The sequence below is a fragment of the Manis pentadactyla genome, chromosome 3, assembly GCF_030020395.1.
Source record: "Manis pentadactyla isolate mManPen7 chromosome 3, mManPen7.hap1, whole genome shotgun sequence".
Lineage (NCBI taxonomy): Eukaryota > Metazoa > Chordata > Mammalia > Pholidota > Manidae > Manis > Manis pentadactyla.
The window spans coordinates 48,351,968-48,361,870 of record NC_080021.1 but is presented as its reverse complement, the minus strand read 5'-3'; the positions used below and the strand labels follow the sequence as shown (position 1 = coordinate 48,361,870).

At 37.3% G+C, this 9,903-nt stretch overlaps 1 pseudogene; it reads right to left on the bottom strand.

The window, feature by feature from the left end:
- Nucleotides 1–309: 309 nt before the first annotated feature.
- LOC118935880 (60S ribosomal protein L35a-like) lies at nt 310–656 on the bottom strand (annotated as a pseudogene).
- Between the last annotated feature and the right edge of the window lie 9,247 nt (nt 657–9,903).

Sequence of the window (9,903 nt, the reverse complement as noted above, 5' to 3'; positions counted from 1 at the left end):
GATCTAACCTTTTCAAATTTACAGACTATATGAAATTATTCATACCATTTATGAATAATTTGACATTACTTTTTTCTTTCCAACTTGGATTCCTTTTATTTATTTTTCTTGCCTGCTTGTTCTGGTTAGGACTTCCAATATTATGTTGAATAGAGGTGGTCAACATGGGCAGTCTTGCCTTGTTCCTGGTTTTAAAGGAAAAGCTTTCAGTCTTTCATCTTTCAGTATGATATTAGCCATGGGTGTTTTCATATATGGCTTTTATTTTGTTGAGGTACTTTCCTTCCTGGTTTTTTCCCCACAGTTTTATTAATTGACTTTTTCAATAAACCCTTGAGAGGTATAGATCACATGTATTCTGTGTGCAAATGCCTTAACAGGAATGTGGTTTTGGAATTTGGCATGAACCATGTCACTGTGTCAATGAACATGAGTTACCTTTCTCCAGATTACTGTGGTTTGGTTTGGTTTGAAACCAAGAGTTACTGTGTTGTTTTTTGCTTTGTACTTATAAGCACATCTTTTGTCTAGGTAGAGTTAGTTTCATCTCAAGGATAAACACCTCCAATTTTAAGAAGAGCTATATGTTCCCTTTGGTTCTGGAGACCCCACTTATAGCCAACAAAAATGGCTTTGGACTACAGCCTTCTACACATATTTGTCATTTTAGAAGTCCTGTTCCCAACAGGCTTCTACAGGCTCCAAGATGGTGAAAAGAGAAAGACCGAAGTTTGTTGAGTGTTAGGATTGTCAAAGTGTTCAATTTGGTCAAATACCTTTTCAACATCTGTTGACATGATCATTGTTAATGTGGTGTGTTACACTGATTGATTTTCATTTTTTGAAATATCCTTGCATTCCAGGAAAAAAAATCACACATCATCCCATATACTCCTCTTAATAAGCTATGGAATTCTGTTTACTAGTATTTTTTGAGGACTTTTGCCTCAATATTTATAGGAGATATTAGTCTGTTGTTTTGTTTTCTTGTGTGTCTTTGTCTGGCTTTGGTATCAGAATAATGCTGCTCTCATAGAATGATTTAGAAAATGCTCCCTTCCCTTTGGTTTTTTGCAGAGTTTAGAAAGGATTGGTGCTAATTCTTTAAACATTTGGTAGACTTCTGTGAAGCCAACTGGTCCTGGACTTTGCTTTGCTTCAGTTTTGATTCCTGATTCAGTCTCCTGACTAATTATAGTTTTATTCTGATTTTCTATTTCTTCATGATTCAGTCTTGGTAGGTTGTATGTTTCTAGGAATTTGTCCATTTCATCTAGATTATACAATTTGTTAGCACACAAGTGTTCACAGTGTTCTTTTTTTTTATTATTCTTTATTCCTATAAAATAGTTATGTCTTTTTTCTTAGTTAATTGAGCAAAAATTTTGTTGATCATTTTGAAGAACCAGCTCTTGGTGTTCTTGCTTTTTCTCTAGTGTTTTTCTGTTCTCTATTTTGTTTTCTTTGCTCTAATATTAAATCTCCATGGATTTGCATTGTGTGGACAACAATTTTTCAACCCTATAGAGGTCTGGATTCAGGTCAACAGGAAGGCACTAAGAAGCTAAAGGAAGAGGCTATTTATAAGCCAGTATAGACTATTTCATTATTTTAACTAGTATGGTCACACCAGTTGTCCAGCTGAATATCAGTCCTTGTGTCCTCTTCTGAAGAGTCACACATAGTATCATATGGGCCTATTTCAAATAGACCTGTGAAATTAAAAGAAATGACATCTTCTCATAAATGATAGAATATATATTTAGCTTAACTTTTTGTTCTAGTGGTTTTTTTCTTCATTTGAAATGAAAGACCAGTCATAATGTTAGTAAATAATATTTTAAAATTGCTTACTGGAGTGACCCTCAAATTTCAAGTGGAATTTGCAATAATTTGCCTATGGAAGCTGATCTGACCACATATTCTTTTTTTCTCTTTTTCTAATTTGTTATATACTTTTAAAAGTTAATAACCCCTAGATTGGAATTGTATCAAAATTGTCCTAATTGTATTTGCCACATGTCTCTAGCCAATGGTTTTCTCTTGATGTATGTTGCTTCCATGAATCCACAAATTTATGTTATTCTAAATCTTATCATAGTTATATACTTTTATAACTATTGAGATATAATTCATTTACCACAAAACTTGCTTTTTAAAGTATGAAATTCAGAGTTTTTAGTATATTCACAGTTATGCAACCATTGCTACTACCTAACTTTAGAACATTTATCACCCATGAGCAGTCACTCCCTACTCCCTAGTGCCTGGGATCACTAAGCTACTTTTTACTAGACATTTCATATAAATGGAAATATACAAACTGTCTTTTGTGACTGGCTTCTTTCACTTATCTTAATGTTTTCCAGGTATATTTATGCTGTAGCATGCATCAGCAATTCTTTTTTTATTGCTAAATACTATTCTATTATATGAGCATACTATATTTTGTGTATCATTAATCGGTTGATAGACACACAGGTTGTTCCCATTTTTTCTAGTATTAATAATACTGCTATGAACATGTATGAACAAGGTTTGTGTGGGTATCTGTTTTCATTTCCTTTGAATCTATAGCTGGGAGTGTATTTGCTGAGTCATGGAAAAGGAGATTATTTTTTCGATTTGCTAAACTTCCTGCATGGCTAATATAAATGTCAGTTATTTTCAGAGTAGATAGTGTGTGTGTGTGTGTGTGTGTGTATTTTCACTTACATATATATTGGTAGAGAAAAATCATATGTAAATCTAACTGACTTTTTAATCATTCTCTAAATTCACATATAAGATCTGGCTTCTTTGCAAGTGAGTAATTCCTGTTACTATTTCTCTTCTTAGAATCATGATAAAACAAAAGCCTTCAAATATTTATCTAAACTTTCATTTGTTGCTTTAACCAAATATTGCCATCTTGTAGTTTATGTATCTCTGCCCCTTCATGTGTGGGTGGGTGTTATTTCTGAGGAGGTGTAAACCCACTTCCAAATCACCTATGATTCATAGTTGATACTCCTTCAGGGCCAACACAGTGAATAAGAAATGTTACACAGCAGGTTGGTGCTGTGGTTCAACACTTGAAACTCTGTCCTGAAATAAAGAGGGACAGACTTTATGAGTGTGACAGAGAGTGCACATAGAACTTTAAGAAAGCCATACAATGAGGTAGAGCTTTGGGAGGTGGAGTTCAAATACTAAGTGATCTCTGCCTAGTTAGCCTGTAACTTCTTTCCTTAGTGCCTCACTGACATTGCCAAGAGGGAAGAGAAACCGTGCTCGGATCTCTGCAAACAACTGGAGCAGACCACTTCTCGAGTCAACTGTGATGTTCTAGCACTGCAGAAAAGCGTGGAACAAAGAGCTGGAGATGTTTAAATCTCCCTGTGGAAGCCTCTGCCTTTTAAAGTTCTGAATTGTGCATGCTTTCAGGTAGACATGGAAGCACATGGTTATTCTCTACATTTATCCTTATACAGAGAGTAATGGGGGCAGAAACCCACCCACACATGAAGGGGCAGAGATATATTAACTACAAGATGGCAATACTTGGTTACTCACACATGAAGGGGCAGAGATACATTGGTTAAATACTTGGTTAAAGCAACAAATGAAAGTTTAGATGAATATTTGAAGGCTTTTGTTTTATCATGATTCTAAGAAGAGAAATAGTAACATGACAACCTGACAGCCTAAAGAAAGCAAGATACATCATAACAATGGTGTTAGAATTACCTTGGACTTTTTATAAAGTACATAGAACTGTGTTAGCACACAGTAAGTATTTAGTAAATGTTAGTGATCATATCTCTTTTTGTTTTTCATTACTATAAAGAATCAATGTACATATACTAAATGATATGTGTTCATCCTCAATAAATATTAACAAATCATGTTGCAGTTTCTATGCCATTTTGATCTAAAAATCCATCTCAGGTATTATAAAATGAAATTATTCAAATTTTTAATTCCCAAAATTAACGATTGCCATCGACATTATTGCGCCTCTAGAGCTGGCCAGGTGAGCAGTGTCCCTTTGAGACCGAACAGCACAACGCTTTCCTTCCTGGTTGAGCCTTAAGCTGGCAGGACCACTGGGACTGGAATCCATGTTCATTGCCTTGGAGTGGCGGCCCTGCCATGCATGTTTCTTTTTATGGCTCTCAATTTAACTTTTAATCTCCATATTACATTGGTGGTGAAAAATTCTTTTTATGGTTTCTAGAATATTGTAAGATTACAGGCTCTGCATTCTCCAGCAAGCAACATTTCACTCATCCATGCTAGGCTTTCATTTCTTCCAGGATTGACTATTTTAATTTGTTCCTGGTGGCATTCCAGATTGTTTGCTAAACTGGCTACAGATGGTTTTGAACGCTGCTCCTGCCAGCGTTGTTACTATGACTTGATCTACAGATCATATTTCTCCCATCTTACCATCTCTAGCTTGGCTGCTTCCTAGACAGCATATGGCTTTTAAAATCCTTTTAATGACCTATAAAGCTCTCAATAGCCCTGATTCTGTTTCCCTTTCTGACCTTTTAACTTTTTTACACTCCAGCACAGACTCCTCAGTCATCCACTATGATGCTGTCTTGTAATGTATAACTGATACTATAGCCGGTAATTGAGCTACAGTACAGTCTGGCCTCAGCCCGGCCCACACAACAGAAACCAGAATGATTAGAAGAATAACACACAGAGAGCAGAGATTTTTGTGGCTAATAAGTTTAGATGTATCTAATGACTAAGCAGTTGTCTTTAATTCTTACTTTATCTCATTGAGATGTCTTTAGTTATTTCTTAAGTATTTTCTTATTTTCTGGCCAAAGACATTAAAGAAATGCAAAAGCCTCTCAAAAGAGTACTTAACTGGTGAGGTTTAGAGAAGGCTTTGACTAAAAGTGCTAGAGGGAGACACGGCCATGTGTGATGACTTTCAGTGCCTTGAGAAACAGAGCAATAAAACACATTTGCCTTGAGGAGCCACCTGCTGCAGCAGGCGTGTGGGGCGATAGGACTTCAGAGCCGCTCACTTGAGGGAGAGTTTGGTCTTCAGAGTAGATACCCAGAATCACTGCCTCTCACTGGACCAGGGCTGAGAAGGAAGACAAGAACATTTCCCTCACCTTTTATGATTTCAGTTTTTTAAGAAATTGGTTGAAAGAATTCTATTTGTGGGAATGGTGAGCCAGATTATTTGGTTTCCTGCCTTTGCTGGAAAAAGTAAGGTATAGTGAAATGTCATACTCATCCCATATATATTATATATACAATATGGTATGCATTATTTTATATATAAACATAAATTGGTGGAATAATATATATTGTTATCTTTCTGTATTTTATAATTATTAATTTATCTATGTATTATATATGATGTGGGAAGCTGCATACCAATTATTAAATATTTAAAAAGTTTAATCTAGGAAAACAAGCAGAATAAACAAAATATCAGAGCACTAAAGCTGCTTATGTGTTTGTGTTGTGCTGAAGGCAGCTACACGTCTGGCAGTCATTTCTGAATTGTTACAGGCATGGGGAACCTAACAGAGCTCAGCGATTTTACTAAGTCAGGAGACAGAGAATTTGCAGGTAGAGTGTCACAGAGGATGGAGCTATGCAAAGGGTTGTAGAAAAATGCATAGGGATTTCCTTGTCTTTATCTGACTACCTATTTGAGTGAAGGTAAGGAGAAAACTCAAAGAGTAAGCAAAGCTGTAAGACGAATAATTACTAGGGAACAGTAAACCGAAGAAACTGTTAGAAGTTCGCAAAGAGTGGGAATCCTGTGTTTCCCCTATCACACAGCCAGAACAAGAAGGCTAACAGAGAAAGTAAATCAACAACTGGCACACATGAAATATTATACAGTCATAAAATTAAATTGCAACTGGCTACATCATCTTTCAAATGTAAAGTTACGTTGAAGAAGCAAATAACAAAGAATGTATATACTATGATTCTGTTTCATATAAAGTTGAAAAACAATGGTGGTAAATAAATAAAGTATAGCAAGAACAGAATTGCCCTAAAGTCACAGGCATATCTCAAGGAGAGAAGGAAACTACTGTGATCAGTAAGAGACACAGAGTGGTTTCAGGTGGAGGCTGGTTGTGCCAGCAATACTCGCTTCTTGATCTGGATAGTGGGTATGAGGCATGGACATTACAATAATTTGTTACATTATATGTGTATATTTAGTAATGTTATTAATATAGCTATACCGGCTTACTGTTAGTGTTTGCGTATTATATCCTTTATCTTTCCTTATTTTCAACCATCTTGAATATCTCTGTCTAGAGAGCTCAGGGGATTCATCAAGGTTTTGAGATAAGATGAGTGTTAAAAGTAGCTTCTAGGGACAATTCTAATTCCTTATTCTGAGGTGTAGTATTTTGAATCATCTCTGGCTCTAACAGCTAGAGCCTATGAAGTTTAAATTGTTTGGTGTACAGATGAATAAACTGGAACTCAAAGAGGTAAATGCTTAGCGCAGGGTCGTGTGACAACTAGAGGCCAACACCGAGACTACACAGGTCTCCTGACTGTCAGTTCATTGGTATTTCCATCACCCCCATGATATTTTCCATATTATATACCTTCAGAGGATGCACAGCATCAGAGTCTAAATGAGGAAAATGTGTTGATCCTGTGTGTGGTTCTATGTGAAATTTATATTCAAAAAACATCCTAGTTGAACATGCTTCAGAGTGCAGGCTACTTTGATCACTTTTAGGTTTTAATCAAGCAACAAGAAATATACATATATACATTTTGTCAGACTAGATCAGTGACTCTTTGATGTGAGGGCATGTCTTCCAGTTGCCTCCTTCCTTCTTCAGTGACTGTCATGATGTGGGATTTGAGTAGGAGCTGCCTTACTTTGTATTTATAGAAAGATAGGCATGTAATGTGTAAGACTGAACGTGTGCATTTCTATATGCCTTTTCATTTTCTTTAAGCTGAGAATTGGTTCCATTTTGTGTGTATGTAGTTTTGTTCAAACTGATACATTCTTCCACCAATCCCTGGAACCACATTCCACTCAATGTAGTTCTTACTTGGCCTAAGATTTCATACCTCCTATGCTCTTTGGAAAAGTTTGGAGTGAATATTCAAATGGGTTCTTTTTGCTTGAAAGTGTTCCAAAAACCATCTATAGTCAGATTGAGTTAAATAGTAATTGTCTCATGAAACTTAGAACTCTAGGAACAAAACCAAGTTCAGGTACAGCAGCATCCTGGAAATCAGAGATTACCCTTCGGGTTCTCTCTCTGTGCTTCTTGTTTCTACGTGACTTCGTTCTCCAGGCAGGCTCTCCGCGTGAGGCAGTCAGGAGGGCTTCCTGCACACTCTCCTGGGATCTCCGCTAGCTCAAGTGAAAAGTCTTAGGAAGCACTCTGATTGCCTCTGGCAGAATCATGTCGTATGGTTGGAATGGCTGACCTTGAGTCATACGCTCTACCTCTTGTATCTAGGGGAAGGTATGGCAGTTTGAGCGAGAGCTCTTCGGGACCACAGAAATGAGAGAGGGGTTATTTTCTGAAGGGAAAACAGGGTGCTACAAGCAAAAAAAAAAAAGGAATAGGAGTCATGCTGTGGCGACAGAAGCCATAGCTTTCATAGTCCATTATGGGGTCAAAATTACTGTACTGGAAAAGATTTGTCTTTCTTGTAGCGCAGGCCATATACTATGCAAAGAAATGTACAAAGAGTAGTGTGTAAAAGCATTCAGTTGAAAGGAAGATTGTTTAGAAAAACTATACATTTTTTAATTTCCAAGATGCTTTAATGTTTATAAGATTTTAAAAAAAGAACTCTTGGTCTCAGAGGCTCTTAAAAATTTCTGGTGGAAATTCAAATTGGCATAACAACTTTGGAAAACATTTTTGCCATTCTGTAACTGAGAGACTTAAAAGAACTCATAGGTTTTAACGTAGGTATTCATCTGCTTCTAGGCATATATCCTAAGGAAATAATTGGAAATGAAGACAGAGATCATGTATAAAAATGTTAGTCATAGGAGTATTAGAACTGATGAAAATTACAAAGATGCAGAGCTCTGCAGTACTACAGTACAACAGAAGAATGGTTTAAAAAATAATGGAGTATTATGCAACCATTATAACTTCAATGATATGAAAAATGCTCCAATAAAAAAACCAGATTCATAACTATATGATCATTATAATCTATATTTTGCATTTATAAATAGACATTTTATACAGTTACACAAAAATGTCAACAGCTTTTTTATTCTGGAAAGTGAGACTACATGTGATTCTAAATTAACATTCATATTTTTCTATTCTAAGCAGATAATTTATTGTTACCATGGTTTTTTTTAGAAAAATCTTTGTTTCCTGAAAAGTTTATCCTAGTTAACTTTAGTGATAATATTAACACTCTCAAATAAGGGTTTTAGGTGCTTTGTCAATAGGTGCGCTACAACGATAATAACTAACCCCTTCCCAGAGAGCTCAGCTCAAAGGGGAGCAGCTGACAACTGCTCAGATACTCCGGGTGCACCAGTGTGTTTGGAAACAGGCATGGAGAAAGCCATCTGGGCACCTGCAGTGAGAAAGTACAGTGAGATTAAAGAGGGAATTTGCTTACTATTCCTAAGTGGAGCCAGGGGTGGTAGGCTTTCCGAGGGCAGGACTGGTGTTCCCCATCCCCAGCAGAGCGGTTAACATGTCCTGGATGGTGACTACATGGACACCAAACAGCATTTTCTCACCCATGTAAGTAACAACTCAGCTGAACTATACCAGATAGCTATGAAGACGTCTTTGCGCTCGCCACCTCTATCTTCAAAATGTTTAAATGTTGGCACATATGAAGAGAGGCTTGTCAGTGTGTTTATAGAGAAAAGAACTATGCAATACTGTCGGTCGGAGGTTCTCCAGGTGGCTGCCACCCGCTCTGATACTGTGAGATGATTGTCATGCAAATGGCACTGGAACAAAACAGAACAACATAACATCAAACAAAAGCAGCCCCTGGATTTTCTGACAAACCAGAAATAATTTGCCAGGTGCAGGCAGCATACTCATGCTGGCATTTGTAAGTTCCTACATTTGGAAATAAATATGGGGTGGAGGGCTGTGTCACAGTCCTGGGTGGGGGGCTGTTAAACTGTAGTTACTTGATTTATGATGTTCCAAATCAGAACAGAAACTCCTTCCTTGCTTCAAGTACATGCAGGGATTCTTGGCAATGTAAGGATGGAATAGAGCTTACCTAAACCTGCTTTCCATTGACTTTTACCCTTATATTTGCTTTTGCTAAGAAATTGAAAATGACTAAAGGCAGCAAATAAAACCTGTGACCACGATGTAGCTCTGAAGTTGTTTGGCAAAGGTTAGGCACACTGAGTGAAGAGCAAAGGGAAAACAACCTATGAATCCACAGATCGAAAAGATTTAAATGCATTTGTTACAGCACGTACCCCAAATACCTCCTCATGGAGCAATTACTATGCAGGGGTGTGTGCCATAGGGATATTTTGTATATATGACAAATAAGGGAAATGGCACTTCTTGGACTAAAGCCCAATACTCATTCTCTGTATTTAACAGATTCTCAGCAGGCACGGCAGAGCTAAGATGTCTTAGCCATTGTGTGCCAGGGAAGCATCACCCAGAGGTCTGGAACAATATTGAGAGTGGGGTCATTTGAAATCAACAGGGTACAAGGAAAGCAGAGCAGCCTACCTCACAGTGGCACACCACTCATTGCATGACCCACGTTTAAACAGTGGCGTCCTGCTGAAGCCAGACCACAAAGGGGATGCCTGGAGGAATCCTGAACAGGAGGGGTGGGCAGGTGGGAAGGAGATGAATGCATAATGTCCAGAATTGACAAAATTAATTTTCTCCCAAGGCTCATGATTACGGGGCAGAG